This window comes from Macaca nemestrina, chromosome 2 (genome assembly GCF_043159975.1).
Source record: "Macaca nemestrina isolate mMacNem1 chromosome 2, mMacNem.hap1, whole genome shotgun sequence".
In the NCBI taxonomy this organism is placed as follows: Eukaryota; Metazoa; Chordata; class Mammalia; order Primates; family Cercopithecidae; genus Macaca; species Macaca nemestrina.
Window position 1 is genome coordinate 15,104,258 of NC_092126.1, and position 20,705 is coordinate 15,124,962.

Below are 20,705 nucleotides of genomic sequence, written 5' to 3' on the forward strand. Positions count from 1 at the left end.
GACTTGAGCTGGGACATCAGTCTTTTCCTGCCTTCAGACTCTTAGTGGAAACATCAACTCTTCCTGGGTCTCAAGATGGCCAGGTTTTGGACTAACACCATAGGCTCTCCTGGTTCTTAGGCCTTTGGACTGAGGCTGGAACCACATCCTCAGTTCCCCTGGATCTCCAGCTTAGCAACTGCAGGCATTGAGACATTTCAGATTCCATAATCATGTGAGCAAATTTTTAATGATATTTATAAATTTACAGATATAGTACATAATATAGACACAGATATAGATATGGTTATAGATACAGATAGATCGATGATATAGATATAGATATGGATGTAGATATATATCCTATATTCTGATTCTCTGGAGAACCCTAATACAGAGCACATTCTTACTTAGCTTCTTCCCTTTCCTGGTCTTATTTCTTTCCCTCCCTCCCCCTCTCCAGGAAGCACTCCCCATAAATTACTTGCATTAGAATCCCCGCCTCAGGTTCTGCTTCTCAGGAACCCAGTCGAAGACTCCTTCCAGTTAGCAGCCTAGAGTTGCAATCCAAAATCAGGTCTTCTGTTGGTGGTTTGAATCTCGCATCCTGTAAGGGTCTGGGCATACCACAGTTCTAGTTGCTGAGCAGTGAGCTCAGGGGTTGCTTCGAATCTTAGTCATGAGTTTGTGTTTATCCTCCAGCCTAACAAGCCTACAGCTGCCAACCAGCAGTTTCTTTGTCTCCTTGCAGATGAGGAATAACTCTGCCTTGCCCTAACCTCTGACTGTAGCCCCCCTCTCCATATTAGATGCAGCAGAGTTACCCTACAGGATCTGAGCTCCTGGCAGCTGCTACCTGCTTTGGGTGCCAAGACCCAGAGGACTTACAATCTCAGCTTTGCTCAACACTTTGCTTCTATTCCCTAGTTCTTGACCTCAAAGATGCTTAATCCTATTTGTTTGTTTGACATAGTGTTTATTTTTTATTGGTGTATAATTTACATGCCATAAAACATGTAGACCTTTAAGTGTATAGTACAATGAGTTTTGATAAATTTATATTAGGATGGTGCAAACATAATTGTGGTTTTGGTCATTGAAAGTAATGGCCAAAACTGCAGTTAGGACAGGCGTGGTGGCTTATGCCTGTAATTCCAGCACTTTGGGAGGCTGAGGCGGGTGGATCACTTGAGGTTGGGAGTTCGAGACCAGCCTGGTCTCGAACGTGGTAAAACCCCATCTCCACTAAAAAATACAAAAATTAACTGGACATGGTGGCATGCACCTGTAATCCTAGCTACTGGGGAGGCTGAGGCATGAGAGTCACTTGAACCCAAGAGGTGGAGGTTGCAGTGAGCCATAGATCACTCCACTATACACCAGCCTGGGCAACAAAGTAAGACTCCATCTCAAAAAAAAAATGCAATTATGTTTACACCAACCAAATATATATACACACACACACACAGGTCACCCACATCCAAAAGATAGAGAATTTCCATCATCCAAAGTGTTCCCTTGCACTCCATTGTAGCGGGATTTTAAGGAATCAGAGAGACCGATGGGGTTCAGGAGGATATTTATTAATTATTTATGTGCACCGGCCCAGTCGGATTAACATCCAAAGGACTGAGCCCAGAACAAAGAGTTAAGTTACCTTTTAAGCATTTCTTGGGTGAGGGGAGATCTGTGCAGGGGGAAGCATACTACAGAAGCGAGAAACAAAGACAGTTATTCAGTTGAGACATGCATTACATCATTTCTTACGTTTCAAGGAAAAACATGTTTTGCGACTTGAGTTTATCTGTCTAGTGACCTTGCAGCTGCACAACTAGGGAAACAGGGTCTTCACAATGCCTGGGAAGGGAGGAGAGATAAGGCTCGCTAGCCACAGAAAAACAGGCAGTTTTTAAATAAGGACTCCAGCGCTTTCTCTTTCGCAGGTGGAGTTGGGTTTTCTCACATACAACTGAGTTTCTGCTTACGCACTCTTCAATTTCTCTTAATTCCTGTTCCATTCCTCCCTGTGGTGCTTTTTTATAACAGAGGTGTTAACAGAAAGCACCACTATTTGCCACCTCCTCGTGGAGCTGAGCTGCTGCTTCTACCGGCAGCGGCTGATATCTGGTTAATGTCATCAACTGCGCGGTAATGTGTCAGACTACTGTTGCCTCCATAGTTGACTGAATACTACCAATAAACAGGGGTAAAAGGCAAGGGAGGATGAGGCAGATGCCAAGAATAAGCAAGAACCCACTAATGATGGTTTTGAATCCTCCAAAGGCTGAGAACCATCCTTCAAACAAGGAATCTGGGGACCACCCGGACCAAGTCTGAACTGGAACATAGGCTAACTTGAGCATTCTAACTGTGATTTCCATGACAGCTCGGCCATTATCATTGATTTCTAGGCAACAGTTGGTTAAATTAAATTTTCCACATACTCCTCCTTTCGAGGCTAACAGGTAATCTAAAGCCAGCCTATTTTGTATATAGCATTCCTCATTTGTGTTGCTTGGATTGCCAATAAATCTAGTGCCTTTGATGTTTCATTGGTTATGATTTCAAGGACTGCCTGCAACCTTATGATGCAGTTGAACATATAAATGGGGGTATGGTACCCCCATGACCTGTCTTGCACCCAGGTAGCTGGCCCATAGTATTTAATGATTCTTTCAGGAGGCCATTCGTTGTCTTTCCAGTTTCCTATGTCCATATTCTTTTTGATATTTGTGTCTATTTTTGTGATTATGCTTCTTCTAGTTTTTATTTTTTTTATCATAAACTGGATATCTTAAGAGTTCCTCTTGCTTTAGAGGAATTAGAAAGAAGGATGGCTTGATTGCTTTTAACACACATGCTCCTCTCCATTTAGCCAGCAGTTGCCGATATGCCTGTGCTCCACAGATCCAATATAGGCCAGAGGGTGCCTTTCAAGAAGCTGGAGCCTCTAGCTGATGCCAAGAGTGGCTTAGAGTAGAGAACCAAGAGAAAGGTTTGGATCTGGTAAGTAGGAGTCATTCTGGGTGTGTCTCCATAGAGTTTTGTTTTTAGTCTCATCATAATGCTGTTGCCTTAGGCAGGTTGTTTCTCCTACTGCCTCTGTGAAAGCCTTTCCCCATCAGGCGATACAGTACTTTCCAATTATGGAGGCTTTGAACAACCAAACACGGGCTGAGGCTGTTGATTTACTGGCAGGGTTAGGCGAAGTGAAGTGATCTTGTGGCATTAATTCCTTTGCCTCCCACGGCTGCATTAATTCCTTTGCCTCCCATGGCCACATTAATTCCTTTGCCTCCCATGGCCACTGGTCGCCCATATTAGTTCCTCCATATACATAACATGAGGAAATTCCTAAGCTGCCAGCTATGTTTTCAGCTAGCTGAGCAAATAAGTTTTTGGTTGATGGAAGAAGCTTGGGCACTGGCTGATTAAAATGCTTATAGAATGACTTATGGACCCAGAATTGTGGGGTTGGATGCATTTGAGTCCTTCTAGTCTTTTTGACAATTAGTAGTGGAACTCCAAGGCCTGCTCCTTTATCAACTCATAATAGTGCTGTCTGTCCTATAGACCAAAAAGGTAGCTCTGGCTTTAAGATGGTACAATTTAAAGGATCGCATGTCCTTGTCTTACAATCTGGTTTGGTTGACCTACTATTTAGTAGAGCAGTCCTTCCTGAATATAAATGTTGGAGCTGTGTTAGCGTAGACCACTGAATGTTACAGTCTGGGCGTCCGATTTGTGGTTCTCCACACAGATGTTTAGGACTGTTGCTGCTAAGCCTTTCTTGTGTCAAACCATTGCAGACTGCTTCTGGTTTTTTTATGATTATGAACATACATGACATGGCAGGTATCAAAGTATAAGGAAATAGGCTCTTTATAGGAGGGAGGGGCTTCTTTGGTTTGAGCTATAAGCTTTCTTTCTTTTTCTCCCTCTGATTTAATATGTACCTCAAACCAGAATTCATAGGGTAAGAGCTTAGAGTCATAACAGACACATAGCTGATTATTTCCTGGGTCACAGCCTGAGTAGGTGGTCTGGTTGTATGTGCAGGTTCTTAACTTGGTTCCTGTACATTCATAGTAGGTATGGTACAGTAGAGTTTTAACTATGGTATTCCTCCTTACCCAGGTAGTGTGTACACAGTGTGGGCATCCTTCTAGAGATTTCTCCCCTTTTAGTATAAGCAGAAATGGGCCGGGCACGGTGGCTCACGCTTGTAATCCCGGCACTTTGGGAGGCCGAGGTGGGCGGATCACGAGGTCAGGAGATCAAGACCATCCTGGCTAACACAGTGAAACCCCATCTCTACTAAAAATACAAAAAATTAGCCGGTTGTGGTGGCAGGGGCCTGTAGTCCCAGCTATACTCGGGAGGCTGAGGCAGGAGAATGGCGTGAACCCGGGAGGCGGAGCTTGCAGTGAGCCGAGATCGCGCCACAGCACTCTAGCCTGGGCGACAGAGCGAGACTCCGCCTCAAAAAAAAAAAAAAAAAAGTATAGGCAGAAATGGTAACAACATTAGTGTATGTAATAGAAACATGCTTACACTACACATGGGCACAGCAAACCTTCTTCCGGGCATTGACATTTGCAGCATTTGCAGTAATAACATAACAACAGAACAATCAGTATTGACAGAATTATAGCTAGGCTTATAAACTGTATATCTGGAGAGGGTTCTTTTAGCTTTGGCTGTGCATAGACTAGTCAGGTTCCTGGATGTGACTAGAGCAGAGCTTGCAGGATCCTCAAGCTTCAGCCGTGCATAGACTGACCAGCCTCCGGTGTGGCCAGAGCAGGGCAGTTGTCCTTCTTACTGGTGGTTAGGTTTCGCCGTAGGACTATTCGGGTGGGGCGATTTGGGTCTTGTTGGCCAATCCACTGGTCATCGTCAGGAGTCACTGCTGCTGCTGGTTTCAGCCAGCTATGGTGAATCCAAGGTGTGACACCTGCAACTTTAACAGCAGTGGGAGTAGACATGATCACAATGTGGGGCCTGTCCTATATGGGTCCTAGAGTGGTTGGATTCTGTTTTTCAACCTAAACAAAGTCCCAAAGTTTGAAAGGGTGTATGGGTCTGTTAGACTTACAGGCATTCTTTTCCACACCTTAGCCATGCATCTTTTGCATGGCCATACTTAAAGCCTGCATTTGCCTTTTTAGTTTTTCTAGTTTACAGAGATTACCTTTAATCTGACTTATCATGGGGGGTGGCCGCTGAACAAAATCTCATAGGGCGAATACCCAGTTTGTTAGGTGGGCGTGCACCTGACTCGGAGGAGGACCATGGGCAAGACCTTGATCCCACCATGAGTTTCTTGACAAAATTTCTTCAGCATCTGTTTGAGTGTTCGGTCATGCACTCCAGTTTACCTGAGATCTGCAGCCTGTAGGCTCTATGTAATTTCTACTTTATTTTTAATAGTCGAGCTAAGTCCTGAACTGTTTCAGCCACAAATGTTGGTTCATTGTCTGATCTTAGAGTTAGAGGCTGTCCAAATCTGGGAATAATGTCTCTTAACACCTTGGTCCACCTCTAGTGCCTTCTCTGTCAAGGTGCGGAAGGCCTCGACCTATCCTGAAAAGGTGCAAATGAACACCAACATGTACTGATAGCCTCCCTCTCAGGGCAATCTGGTGAAGTCCATAAGCAGTTTTTCACAGTGCATGGCTCCTGTTTCCTGAACTCCTGGGAGCCAAGTAGGCCCTTTTTGTGGATTGTTCTGAGTGCAAGTTAAACACTGTTTGTTTACAAATGGCTCAAGTAATAGCAGTGAGTTGTGGCACATAGAAATGATACCTTTAATAATGTCTTTAGTGCTGTTTTTCCCGTGTGAGTTCCTTGGTGGAACTCTTTTACAAATCTGGGGACCACTATTTCAGGTATGGCTAGCCTCCCATTGGAGAATTTTTACCATCCTCCTTCAATGTAGTTCTTCTTTTCCTGGGCAAGCCAAGCCTTCTCATTTGGAGTGTAGCTTGGGATCTCCAGGAGGGGAATCTCCAGGAGGAGAGGCATAGCTAAGGCTTCTTCTTTAGAAGGTGGAGTTGTCATTGCAGCCTACTTTGCCTCTTTGTCTGCCCTTCTGTATTCTTTAGCCTTTAGTGTTCTTGCTTTTTTTGGTGCCCCTTGCAGTGCATCACTGCCACCTCTTTTGGGGCCCATGCAGCATTTAAGAGCTGTAGAATTTCTTCCTTGTTACTTTATTTCTTTACTTCCAGCAGTTAAAAGTCTTTTTTTCTTTATAAGTAACCTCATGGGCCAGGCACGGTGGCTCAAGCCTGTAATCCCAGCACTTTGGGAGGCTGAGGCGGGCAGATCACGAGGTCAGGAGATCAAGACCATCCTGGCTAACACGGTGAAACCCCGTCTCTACTAAAAAATACAAAAAACTAGCCGGGCGAAGTGGCGGGCGCCTGTAGTCCCAGCTACTGGGGAGGCTGAGGCAGGAGAATGGCGTGAACCCAGGAGGCGGAGCTTGCAGTGAACTGAGATCCGGCCACTGCACTCCAGCCTGGGCGACAGAGCGAGACTCTGTCTCAAAAAAACAAAACAAAAAAAAGTAACCTCATGAACATACAAAGTGGCAGAAGCATATTTGGAATCTGTGTAAATATTTGGTTTTTTGGCCTTTTGCTAGCCAGAGAGCTCTTGTCAGAGCTATTAGCTCTGCTTTCTAAGCAGAAGTTTCTGTAGACAAAGACTGCACCGCTATACTGAGTCCAAAGTTACCAATGCATACCCAGTTCGACGGACTCCCTTTAGTATGAAACTGCTTCCATCAGTAAAATAGTCAATGTCCGGGTCCCTAAGGGGCCAGTCTGTGAAATGGCTTGAGAACACTTTATCTACCACATCCACACAGCAATGAAGGGGCCTCCTGAGACTGACTCAGTGAGGAACTAAGTAGCCGGGTTTAGGCTATTCACAGTTTTTAAAGTCAGTTTATTAGCTTCCTGTGCCAGTAGGGCAGTGTCAGCTAGCACTTTAAAACCAGGAGGCCATCCAGGTGCCATAGAATCTAATTGCCTGGGTAAGTATGTCACTGGGCAATGTCACTATGGCTTGAGTTAGAACCTCTTTGGCCTCCCTTTCATTTGTGGACATACAAGAAGAAAAGCTTAGTTAGTTAGATCTGGCAGTCCTAAAGCTGGGGCCTGAGTCAAGGCTTCTTTGATTTCTTTAAAAGCCTTCTCCTGGTTGGCCTCCTTCTTTCCTCTTCTTTGTGGCTTTGTGTAATGGCTTAGCCGTGAGCAACAAATTTGGGATCTAAATGCAGCAGAACCTTGCTGCTCTTAGGAACTCTCTTATTTGACGCCAGGTGGTTGGAGTAGGAAGTGCACAAACAGCCTGCTTTTGTTCATTACTAAGCCATCTTTTCTCTTGGCTTATATAAGAGCTTAAATGTTGGACACTTTTAGAGCAGATTTGAGCTTTTTTTCTTGACACTTTATACCCTGCCTTCCACAGCAGGTGCAGGGGGTCTTGGGTTTCTCCTGGGTGCAGTAGCCCTTGGCCAGTGTTTTTTTCATACCATGGCCTTGACCATTCTCCTTATTCTTTTGACATATATTCTTCCAATGTCCTTTCCTTTTGCACCATGCACATTAAGCTCTCTCTAGACTCGGCCAGCTTTTAAACTCCTGTCCAGACTAGCCTTTTCCATGACTGCGTTCACGCCCATGTCCATGCCTCCTTGCAAAGCAGGCTTCTCTTCTTTACTAGCTGCTGCTAGTAAATTAGCCTTTCTTTTTTTTTTCTTTTTTGAGACGGAGTCTCGCTCTGTCACCCAGGCTGGAGTGCGGTGACGTGATCTCGGCTCACTGCAAGCTCTGCCTCCTGGGTTCAGGCCATTCTCCTGCCTCAGCCTCCCGAGTAGCTGGGACTACAGACGCCCGCCACCACACCTGGCTAATTTTTTGTATTTTTAGTAAAGACAGGGTTTCACTGTGTTAGCCAGGATGGTCTCAATCTTCTGACCTCGTGATCCGCCCGCCTCGGCCTCCCAAAGTGCTGGGATTACAGGCGTGAGCCACCACGCCCAGCCTAAATTAGCCTTTCTTAAGTTTCCGATCAGCCTCCTTCTTTGCCTCCTGATCTCGGTTAATGTACACCTTGGTAGCCACTTTCACTTTGTTAGTGGGGACACGAGGTTCATCCAAATTGGAAAGCCACTCCTGCCGCGGCTGGGGGCGTTGGATTAGTGGTCATTCCCCAGGAGGTGATAAAGCTCCCCTTTGTCCTTATGGGACGGGCTTCCCTGCCTTGGGCCTTGCTCCTTACCATGGTTCCCAAAGTGCTGGTATTGTCCTGCAGCCCCATCCCCGGTTCCATTGCGCTACCAGGCAGGGTGCTGGGACACAGGGAGAGCTTGTTTCCATCCAGGTGAAGCTCCCCCATGACACACCTTGGATGCCAGGTCTTCACTGGCCCTGGGGCTCTAGTCCCACAGACAAAGGAGACAGTAAATCTGTTGTCTCCAATCATGGGTGAGTTCCCAGAAATATAACAGGATTTTAAGGAATCAGAGAGACCGATGGGGTTCAGAGGATATTTATTAATTATTTAGGGGCACCAGCCCAGTTGGATTAACATCCAAAGGACTGAGCCCCAAACAAAAAGTAACTTAAAAGTTACCTTTTAAGCAGTTTGTGGGTAGGGGAAGATATATAATTCACATACCAACTTGAACCTCCACCTCCCGGGTTCAAGCAATTCTCCTGCCTCAGCCTCCCAAGTAGCTGGGTTTGTAGGCGCGCACCACCATGCCTGGAATATTTTTTGTATTTTTAGTAGAGATGAGGTTTCGCCATGTTGGCCAGGCTGGTCTCTAACTCCTGATCTCAGGTGATCTGCCTGCCTTGGCCTCCCAAAGTAGATACAATTGGTTTTTGTATATTGATCTTGTATCCTGCAACCTGCTGAACTCATTTATAAAACTCACTAATAGTTTTATAGTGGATTTCTTAGAATTTTCTACATATAAGATCACATCATTTACAAAAAGAGATAATTTTACTTCTTCCTTTTCAATCTAGATCCCTTTTATTTCTTTTTCTTGGTGATTTTTTCCTGATGAGAACTTCCAATACAATATGAATAGAAATGGAAGAGCAGACATCCTAGTCTTGTTACTGATCCTGGGGAGAAAGCAGTCCATCTTGCACCATTAAGTATTGTATTAGTTCATTCTCATGCTGCTAGGCTGGGGAGGCCATCATGGCAGAAGGCAAGGAAGAGCAAAGGCACATCTTACATGGCAGCAGGCAACAGAGCATATGCAGGGGAACTGTCCTTTATAAAACCATGAGATCTTGCAAGACTTATTCACTATCATGAGAACAGCATGGGAAAATCCACCACCATGATTCAATTACCTCCCACCAGGTCCCTCCCAAGACACATGGAGATTATGGGAGCTACAATTCAAGATGAGATTTGGATGGGAACACAGCCAAACCATATCATTCTGCCCCAGCCCCTCCCAAATCTCATGTTCTTCCATTTCAAAGCCAATCATGCCTTTTCAACAGTCCCCTAAAGTCTTAACTCATTCCAGCATTAATGCAAAAGTCCAAGTCCAAAGTCTCATCTGAAGCAAGGCAACTCCCTTCTTACCTATGAGCCTGTAAAATCAAAAGCAAGTTAGTTACTTCCTAGATACAATGGGGGTACAGGCATTGGGTAAATACGGCTGTTCCAAATGGGAGAAATTGGCCAAAACAAAGGGGCTACAGGCTCCATGCAAGTCCAAAACCCAACAGGGCAGTCATTAAACCTTAAAGTTCCAAAGTGATATCCTTTAACTCCATGTCTCACATCCAGGTCATGGTGATGCCAGAGGTGGGCTCCTACAGCCTTGGGAAGCTCTGCCCCTGTGGTTTTGCAGGGTATAGCCCCCTCCTAGCTGGTTTAACAGACTGGCATTGAGAGTCTGCAGCTTTTTCAGATACACAGTGCAAGCTGTTGGTGGATCTACCATTCTAGGGTCTGGAGGACGGTGGCCCTCTTCTCACAGCTCCACTAGGCAATACACCAATGGGGACTTTGTTTGGGGACTTCAACCCCACATTCCCTTCTGCACTGCAGAGATTCTACATGAGGGCCCCACCACTGCAGCAAACTTCTGCCTGGACATCCCAGAGTTTCCATACATCCTCTGAAATCTAGGCAAGGTTCCCAAACCTCAATTCTTGACTTCTGTGCACCTGCAGTCTCAACACAACATGGAACCTGCCAAAGATTGGGGCTTGCACTCTCTGAAGTTCAGCCTGAGCTATACCTTGGCCCCTTTTAGCCATGGTTGGAGTGGCTGGGATGCAGGGCACCAAGTCCCTAAGCTGTCACTGCAGGGGGACCCTGGACCTGGCCCAGGAAACCATTTTTCCCTCCTAGGCCTCCAGGCCTGTAATGACCAGGGCTGACACAAAGGACTCTGATATCCCCTGAAGATATTTTCCACATTATCTTAGTGAATAACATTCAGCTTCCTGTTACTTAGCAAATTTCTGCAGTAGGCCTGAATTTCTTCCCAGAAAATTTTTTTTCTTTTCTATTACATCATCAGTCTGCAAATTTTCCAAATTTTTATTCTCTGCTTCCTCTTGAACACTTTACCACTCAGAAATTTCTTCCACCAGATACCCTAAATCATCTCTCTCAAGTTCAATATTCCATAGATCTCTAGGCCAGGAGCAAAATGCCACCAGTCTCTTTGCTAAAGTATAACAAGAGTCACTTTTGCTCCAGTCCCCAAGAACTTCCTCATTTCCATCTGAGACCACCTAAATCTGGGCTTTATCGCCCATATCACTATCAGCATTTTGGTCTAAGCCATTCAACAAGTCTCCAGGAAGTTCCAAACTTTCCCACATCTTTCTGTCTTCTTCTGAGCCCTCCAAACTGGTCCAACCTCTGCCTGTTACCCAGTTCCAAAGTCACTTCCACATTTTCAGGTGTTTTTACAGCAGTGCTCCACTACCTGGTGCCAATTTACTGTATTATTCTGTTCTCATGCTGCTAATGAGGATATATCTGAGACTGGGTAATTTGTACAGGAAAGAGGTTTCACAGACTCAGAGTTCCACATGGCTGGAGAGGCCTCACAATCATGGTGGAAGGTGAAAAAGGAGCAAAGGCACATCTTACATGACAGCAGGCAAGACAGTGTGTATGGGGAACTGCCCTTTATAAAACCATCAGATCTCATAAGACTTATTCACTATCACAAGAACTGCATGGGAAAAACCTAACCTCATGATTCAAATTACCTCCCACTGGGTCCCTCCCATGACACGTGGGGATTGTGGGAGCTACAATTCAAGATGAGATTTGGGTGGGGACACAGAAAAATCATATCAAGTATGATGTTACCAACATTCTTGAATGAGTCATTTTATGGACCAAAGTTTTCATTTCTCTTGGATCAATACCTAGGTATAGAATTATTGGATCATAAAATAGGTATATATTCAACTTTACACAGAGTTGTCTAACAGTTTTTCAAAGTGGCATTTGTACCCAGACGTCAATCAGGCTTCTGTTGTTGTATATTGTCTATCACATTTCAATTAGTTTTAGAAAACAGGAAGATCCCCAAACTGTGAACTTTTTACTGCACCTTAATTTGAAGTCTTTCCAGTAATAGAATGAACAGATCTGTAACCCTCAAGAAGTTCTTAAGGACTCAGATTAGAAACAACTCTTGTATTTACAACTCAAATTCATTCCCTCATATATTTACCCTCTGTCCACTGCACGAACTCCCTCAAATTCTTCCCTGGTCATTCCATGAAGAGGAGCCCAACTAGATCACACAATGCTCCATGTGAACCATCGTTCACTTTATTTGCGTCTGACATTTTTCTAGTGACATCAAAACAATTAGGAGGAATCTCCCTAACCAAGGTAACCATGGAGAGGTGGTTGTACAGTCTAGTCTCGACGCAGATCTTTTTCCTGCCTGCTGCCCTCCCAATGATCATCTGTTTATATCAAGTATGATCAAAAGAATTCAAACATTCTGCAGGCTTCAGCATGCTATCTGGTACCTATCTCATACCACAAACTCAGCTATCCATCCTCAGGACTGATGTCAGCATCTTCTTCAAAGCACTGCACATCTCTGTGGGCAGGTGTTACATCAGGATGACATCCACATGCTCAAGTCACCTGGGAGCCCTATATTCTAGAATATCTCTGTGTGGTTTATTTTAGTCAGTTCTCCATCATCATAAAGTTCTCCTTTTTTTCCTAAAATGGAAATATTGCTACTGCTTTGGCAGATTATGAAAGTAATGCATGTTTGCTTAAAGAATTAAAGAAGCCTAGAACATACAAAGCATAATTTTTTCCTCTATAAAATGGCTAACTGTTTGGGATTTATACTTCCGGGTTTTCAAAATGCACTTAAGATATTATGGACATTTGTGAATGGTATAGGTATATAGCTGAAAGTTATTCTTTTTAATGGCACCATATTTCATAGTATGAGTATATGTTAATTTACTTATTATTAAGCATTTCAGCCATATAGAAAAGTACCAAGAATAATGTAACAAATATCCATGTGCCACTTGCTAATTTGAAAAAAGTTCAGTTGCATTTAACTGCCATCAAATGACCCTGTTTGTCATTTGTCTTTTGAGTTTTTCTTTGGGGATGTTTTTGTCATGCATATTTTTAATTCACAGAGTTTAATTTATTAATCTTTTCCTTTATGGCTTCTGAATTTCCCTTATGGCTTCTGAATTTTGAGTTATTTTTAGAAAGGCTTTGCCTGCTGCACAAATTGTGAAGAAATTGTCCCATGTTTTCTTTTAAAACTTTTATTTTTCCAATTTTTACATTTAAATATTTTTTCTGTTTGGAATTAAGCCATGTATAGTGTAACATATGAATCAAGCTTAATTTTTTTTCCAGATGCCAATACATTTGGCCCACTTCTGAATAGTTTATTGTAGTCCTCCTTTGATTTCAGTTGCCATCGTTAATATGCACCAAATTCTCACGTGTATTTTGATCTCATACTAAACTAGATTTCCCATTCTGTTTCACTTGACTTTCTGCAACATTGCTGTATATTTTAATTAGCTAATTAATTTAACATACATATTAATTTATAATATGCATATCCTCATTGTTCTTCTTTTTCAGAGTGGTCCGGGCTATTTTTGTTGTTGTTCATTCTTACGTAAACTTTTAAATTGGTATATGTAATTATTAAAAGGCTATTAATATGTCTTGAAGAATAACATTGTATTTAATAATTTAACTGAAAATAATTTGCGTTTTTTATACCATTGAGCCTGCTTGTATAAGGCCTTTTCTGGCCTAGTGCTGTAATAGTGTTTTAGAGTAAGTTGTTCCCATATATTTTCTATCTATTTCATACTATGTATAGATAATATATATTTTAATTATTATTTATTTCTATTCTCTTTCATAATGTGGGTCTGTTATCCTACATCTTCTGACTGTTATTTGTAAATATAAAAGTAATTGAGTTTGATGTATTAACATCTTCCCTCATTAACTTACATAATTATCTTATTGTTAATAATAGTTTTTCAAGTAATTCTCTTGGGTGTTCCGATTATTCAACAGTATCATTGGAGCTGGAGATATTTTCCCTTCCCCTTTCCAATTTTTTAAATAAACTTTGTATTTTAGAACAGTTTTAGATTTCCAGAAAACTGGTGAAGATGGCACAGAAAGTTCCCATTTACCGCACCTCACATTTCCCCTATTATTAACACCATACATTAGAATGCTACATTTGTTACACTTGCTGAACCAATATTGATAATTATTAACTAATGTTCATTCTTTATTCATGCTTCTTTAATGTTTAGCTAATGTCCTCTTTCTGATCCAGAACTAATGACATGTAGTTGTCTCCTTAGGCTCCTCTTGGCCGTGACAGCTTCTCAGACTCGCTTTTTTTTTTTTTTTTTTTTTTTTGAGATGTAGTCTCACTCTGTCGCCCAGACTGAAGTGCAATGGCGGGATCTCAGCTCACTGCAACCTCCGCCTCCTGGATTTAAGTGATTCTCCTACCTCGGCTCCTGAGTAGCTGGGACTAGCCGCATGCATCACCACGCCCAGCTAATTTTTGTATTTTTAGTAGGCGGGGTTTCACCATGTTGGCCAAGCTGGTCTCAAACCCCTGACCTCCAGTGATCCGCCCGCCTTGGCCTCCCAAAGTACTGGGATTAGAGGCATGAGCCACTGACAATTTCTATGCCTCTAACTTATTCCCCTTATCTTGTGGAGCTGGTACCTCCAGAGCAATGTTATACAGAAGTGGAGATCACAGGCATTCTTTCCTATTTTTAGCTAGCTGGAATGCCTCTGGAGTGGCCTATGACGCCTTCTCAGCTGAGATAGACATATTTTATCAAGATAATGAAATCTTTTCTGTATTTTCCTATATTTCTCTAGTATTCCTCTCCAGATTACAGTCAATGGTGTCATTTTTCTTAGTATTTGTCTTTGCATTGTTTAATGTGCTTATGTTCGTGTTTCTGCCTAGGAGGAAAGGAATGGCAGCAGTTTTCCAGGCTAGCTGGCCTCACAACCCGATGGCTCTCTTCTGTTCCGCTGCCACAGACACAGACTGTCTGCCTCCTGAGAATTTGAAATTTGGCCAACCTGCCCCCTCTGCTTCTCTGAACCAAACTGGGGCCAGGAGGACTTCTGACCCAAGTGCTCATCACCTCTCTTCCTACAGCGCACCGTGCACCCTCTGCTCAGGAAATGCCTTTGGTGTGTTGCTGACGTCTGTGCCTGCTGCATCTCTCACCGCCCTGCACTTCACCCTATCCCACACAGGTTTCGCCTGATCTCAGCTGCTTTGGGCAGACCATCCAGGTATTTTGGAGTCCGAAAAGGATCTCTGTCTCCAAGTATGGTGCAAATGCAGTTTGGGGGTTTTAAAATTCATTCTTCTTAGTGCTGGTTCACAGTTTCTCAGAAAAGGTGAAAATGCAGACTTTTGCAGTTACATTCAATATGAAAAGTCTTAACAAAGTAATTTTTGACCTAAAGCCCATCAGTATTTCTGGAACAATTCAGTCAATCTTTGAACTTGGTCACATAAAGTCTTATTAGAAATACAATGGGGATTTTGGAGATAGGACTAGCGAACTTTGTGTAGTTAAACAGAAACTTGAATTGCCAGTGTAGAGTACTTGATTAAGAGATAAGGAAATCCACTCATTCAGTAAAAAATAATTGAGCTTTGTGCTAGCCATTTTACTAGGCAGTTAGGTGGTGGGTATTTTTGGTGGAGTGAGTCTAATTCATGATTAAAATATTGTTTCTCCTGAACCTCAATTTCTTGGAGTAATAAAATCAATCTTATCTACTTTAAGAAGAGGGTAAAATGAGTGTCAATATATAAAAGCACTTGGATTTCTGATTTTCTGAAAGGGGAATTTATAGCTATTGTAAGCTTTCAAGGGGTAAAGTATTATGACCACAAAAAATAGGTGGAGTTTAGGTCTAGTTCATTTGAGTCAAGAAAGGCTGGAGATGGAGTGGACAGTCTCTGACTGGATGTAGGGTACAGGATACAGAATGACAGATGGTTGTGGCATGACCAAGGGTAGAGATGGGCTGTAACGATAACAGGAATAAGATGTGTAGGAAAGGCCGGGTGCGGTGGCTCATGCCTGTAATCCCAGCACTTTGGGAGGCCGAGACGGGCGGATCACGAGGTCAGGAAATCGAGACCATCCTGGCTAACACGGTGAAACCCCGTCTCTACTAAAAAAATACAAAAAACTAGCCGGGCGAGGTGGCGGGCGCCTCTAGTCCCAGCTACTCGGGAGGCTGAGGCAGGAGAATGGCGTGAACCCGGGAGGCGGAGCTTGCAGTGAGCTGAGACCCGGCCACTGCACTCCAGCCTGGGTGACAGAGCGAGACTCCGTCTCAAAAAAAAAAAAAAAAAAAAAAGATGTGTAGGAAAAAGATGCCTGAGGGCTTGAGACAGGCAAATTATGGGGCCAAAGGAAAACAGGAGCCAACAGTTAAGTGAGGTTGATGGTTAGAAGACAATGAATGAAACACATCCCTGATGCAAAGATTATGTCTCCTCATTTTCCCACTCCTAGGTCAGTTTCCATTTATGTTAGGTGCTCACTTGTCCCCAGTGTGATCAGAAAGTCTTTGTTTTAGGCTGGGATTCTGGAAGCATGCTCTGAGGCTCTGAGATTAGCATGCAGGAGATTTAGTAGGGAGTCCTCTTGGAAACCACACCTGTAAGGGCATAAACAAAGCAGACTGGGGCTGGACGTGGTGGCCCACGCCTGTAATCCCAGCACTTTGGGAGGCCAAGGCGGGCGGGCCACCTGAGGTCAGAAGTTTGAGACCAGCCTGGCCAACATGGTGAAACTCCATCTCTACTAAAAAATACCAAAAAATTAGCCAGGCTTAGGGGCGGGCACCTGTAATCCCAGCTACTCAAGAGGCTGATACAGGAGAATCGCTTGAACCCAGGAGGCAGCGGTTGCAGTGAGCCAAGATCACACCACTGCACTCCAGCCTGGGCAACAAGAGCAAAACTCCATCTCAAAAAAAAAAAAAAAAAAAAGGAAGAAAGGAAGAAAGCAGTTTAGAAAGTGGGAAACGTGGAACTGCAACACAGTTGCAACAGAGGCCTCAGCTAATCTTATTGGAGCTCTGGAGTAGCAATGGCCCTTGAGAGTTATCCCAAATCTAGGCAAGGGGCAAGTGCTTGCATCTCCTTATTATCCAGTCACTGAATATGAGCTGCCCCCAGGGAGGATGAGTCCTGAAGGGAGACCAGCTGAGAGCTATCAGGGCCAACATTCCCGATGACTAGTAGAGTGAGTGCTTCAGTCCTGAACTGGTGGGTGTGTGGACAGCACCCCTTAACACCCTGACAGTCTCAAGCGCAGAGCAGGATGGCAGCTGACTCAGTCCATGACTCAAGGCTGCTGCCTCTTGGCTCTGTACTTTCCTTTGGTCTCACCTTTCCCTACTTTGCTCCACTGCCCCACTCCCATGCACTTTAACTACAAGAAAACCCTACAACTACCCCCTGACCACACAGTGCCCTCTTAACACCACTCTGCCTTCTCAGAGGCTATTTCATCAGCCTGGGGAGCCCTTTCTCCCTTCCCTTCATCAAAATCATGCCTCTCCTACAAGGTCTACTTCAAAAGTTAATCATATTATGAGATTTGAAATGTAATCAACTTCTCCTTTCTCTGGAGTCCCAAAGTATCTTTCTTGTGGCTCGATGATCACACTTGTCTTGCTTGCAGTATAGTTAATCCTGTTTGTGTTTCCTTTATCAGATTGTTAATTCCATGAATGGCAGAACTTACTTCTTTATTCCTTTATTAGTTCCATAAACTAGCATTCTGCTTGGCACAAAATAGGCAACTATTTCAACAGAAATCGTTCCAAATTGTTATAAGAGTCTCTTGCAAATAATCTCCCTAAAGGTCTAAAGACCCTTTGGCTTCACCCTGTATTATTCCTTCTCATGAGAAGCAGATGAAATTAATTTACTTATTCTATAGAATTTGAGAGCCTACTATGGGACAGATATTGGCTGGACTAGTTCCTGTCACTCTTATTGTTATTGTTGTTGAGGTAAAATTCACATAATATAAAATGAACCATTTTTAAATGCACAATTTAGTAGCATTTAGTATATTCACAACATTGTACAACCCACCCTTCTATCTAGATCCAAAACATTTACATCACCCCAAAAGCAAACTCACTTCTATTGTTCCTGAGCAAATTACACCTAGGCTAGGTATGTTGCAACAAGAAAGACATGAATCTAATGTCTGAAAATTTATAGTTAAACCCATCTTTGTTTAGAAATCATGCTGGCTGGTCGGGTGCGGTGTCTCACACCTATAATCCCAGTACTTTGGGAGGCCGAGGCAGGCGGATCACCTGAGGTCAGTAGTTCCAGACCAGCCTGGCCAACACGGTGAAAGCCTATCTCTACTAAAAATACAAAAATGAGCCAGGCGTGGTGGTGCATGCCTGTAATCCCAGCTACTCGGGAGGCTGAGGCAGGAGAATCACTTGAACCTGAAAGGCAGAGGTTGCAGTGAGCCAAGATCGCACCATGACACTCCAGCCTGGGCGACAGAGCAAGACTCCATCTCAAAAAAATATATATATATATAGAAATCATGCTGGCTTTCTTTCTATGATTCTTTTGCTTAATGGGAAGAAACTTTATTTTGGGTGTTCTAAGAGGGTTATGTTTGGATGTCACCAGAGGTTCTACATTCCTGTCCTGAGGGAATATTCTCTCCAACTTTGGAATAAGAGGAGCTCTCACTGACTTTGAGAAAATGAAAGACCCATTCTCAGGCAGAGATATGGAAGCCACTTGGATTGCACCTCACAGACTTGGTACAGCCTGTTATGGAAATGAAGGGGCAGTAAAGCCCCTTTGACCAGCTTTTGTATTTTGGTGCCCTAAAGTTTATGTCTTGCTATGATTAAATGAATAAAATTAACAGCTCTACCAGGAAAAGAGGCTTCTGATTGGGCATATCCAAAACTTTCCTTTATCTATGACCTAGGAACATAGGTGCTTTGCATTCATCATCTTTTTTTTTTTTTTTTTTTTTTAATCCCTCTGAAGTATGTTTTACAGAAGAGAAAACTGAGGCTAACAGAGAAAAGTAACATGCTCAGACTAACAAAGGAATGCAGAGCTAGGATTTGGCAGATCATAGCCCGCCTCACAGAGGTTGTCTAAGGAAACACTGCCTAGGAACTGGCCCATCCCTAACATCTTTTTTTTTTTTTTTTTTTTTTGAGACAGAGTCTCACTCACTCTGCACCCAGGCTGAAGTGCAGTGGTATGATCTCTGCTCACTGCAACCTCTGCCTCCCAGGTTCAAGTGATTGTCATGCCTCAGCCTCCAAAGTATCTGGGATTGCAAGCACATTGGCTACTTTTTGTGCTTTTAGTAGAGATGGGGTTTCACTATGTTGGCCAGGCAGGTCTCAAACTCCTGACCTCAAGTTATCGGCCCACCTCTGCCTCCCAAAGTGCTGGGATTGCAGGCATGAGCCACCATGCCCACCCCCTAACTTATTCGCTCTCGTCTCCAAGTCCCCTACAGCGAGACAGCAACACACAGCCCAAAGTGGAGATGGCAACAGTGAACGCTTTGATTCCTCCCCTTGGGTGAGTTCACATCTACAGCATGTGGTGAAGCAATGGCTCATCAGCAGCTCTGATTCTCATCCACGTCAGGAGATTTAACACAGACACGATCAGGAAAAAAATGCTCCCTGGGGCTTTAAACGAGTTTATTTTATTTTATTTTCTATGAAGACAACATCAACTTTCCCTCTTTAAAATCACTTTACTGAAAATAAATTTTCTGGAAATGCATTCTTTATAAATGTAAAGCGTGCAAGAACGTATAAACATAACAGAAGCATTTGTAACTGGTTAACTCAATTAATAGCTTGCAAGATAAGTTTTTGTTTTGGGAGGAATTGGAGGTCTCCCAGATTTTGTTGGAGTATTTGCTTAATTAAGGCTGTAAGGACAGAGATAGCAATTTATCTTAATAGTATGAAAGGATTAATTAAATGATTTAAATGACTTGTAAGAAATGACTAACCGGCTGGGCGCGGTGGCTCAAGCCTGTAATCCCAGCACTTTGGGAGGCCGAGGCGGGTGGATCACGAGGTCAGGAGATCGAGACCATCCTGGCTAACATAGTGAAACCCTGTCTCTACTAAAAATACAAAAAAACTAGCCGGGCGAGGTGGTGGGCGCCTATAGTCCCAGCTACTCGGGAGGCTGAGGCAGGAGAATGGCGTAAACCCAGGAGGCAGAGCTTGCAGTGAGCCGAGATGGCACCACTGCACTCCAGCCTGGGCGACAGAGCAAGACTCTAGCATCAGAGCAAGATCCTAGCTCTGCATTCCTTTGTTAGTCTGAGCATGTTACTTTTCTCTGTTAGCCTCAGTTTTCTGTTTTGTAAAACATACTTCAGAGGGATTTAAAAAAAAAAAAAAAGATGAATGCAAATAAAAAATAAAAAAATTAAAATAAAAAAAATTAAAAAAATAAATGACTAACCAGTCCGGGCGCGGTGGCTCACGCCTGTAATCCCAGCACTTTGGGAGGCCGAGGCAGGCGGATCACCAGGTCAGGAGACCGAGACCATCCCAGCTAACAGGGTGAAACCCCGTCTCTACTAAAAAATACAAAAAATTAGTCGGGCGTGGTGGCAGGCGCCTGTAGTCCCAGCCACTCGGGAGGCTCGGGCAGGAGAATGGAGTGAACCCGGGAGGCAGAGCTTGCAGTGAGCCGAGATCGCGCCACTGCACTCCAGCCTGGGCGACAGAGCAAGACTCCATCTCAAGGAAAAAAAAAAAAGAAATGACTAACCAAAAGTTAACAACTAGGGCCAATGGCTGGGCCCAGTGGCTCACACCTGTAATGCCAGCGCTTTGGGAGGCCGAGGTAGGTGGATCGCCTGAGGTCAGGAGTTCAAGATCAGCCTGGCCAACATGGTAAAACTCTGTCTGTACTAAAAATACAAAAAAATTAGCTGGGCGTGGTGGCGGGCGCCTGTAATCCCAGCTACTTGGGAGGCTGAAGCAGGAGAATTGGTTGAACCCAGGAGGCGGAGGTTGCGGTGAGCTGAGATCATGCCATTGCACTCCAGCCTGGGCAATAAGAGCAA

General features: G+C 43.7%; 1 long non-coding RNA gene across 4 annotated transcripts in view; it reads left to right on the forward strand.

Moving 5' to 3' along the window:
• LOC105470939 (uncharacterized) overlaps positions 1-20,705 on the forward strand; it is a 52,495-nt gene that overhangs the window by 16,357 nt on the left and 15,433 nt on the right. For 3 of the 4 annotated variants that reach the window (XR_011619570.1, XR_011619571.1, XR_980882.3), the window contains exons 3-4: positions 2,855-2,985; positions 14,522-14,859. This is a non-coding gene — a long non-coding RNA (uncharacterized lncRNA). The remainder of the gene's footprint in view (positions 1-2,854; positions 2,986-14,521; positions 14,860-20,705) is intronic. The other variant, XR_011619572.1, reaches the window with a different exon arrangement.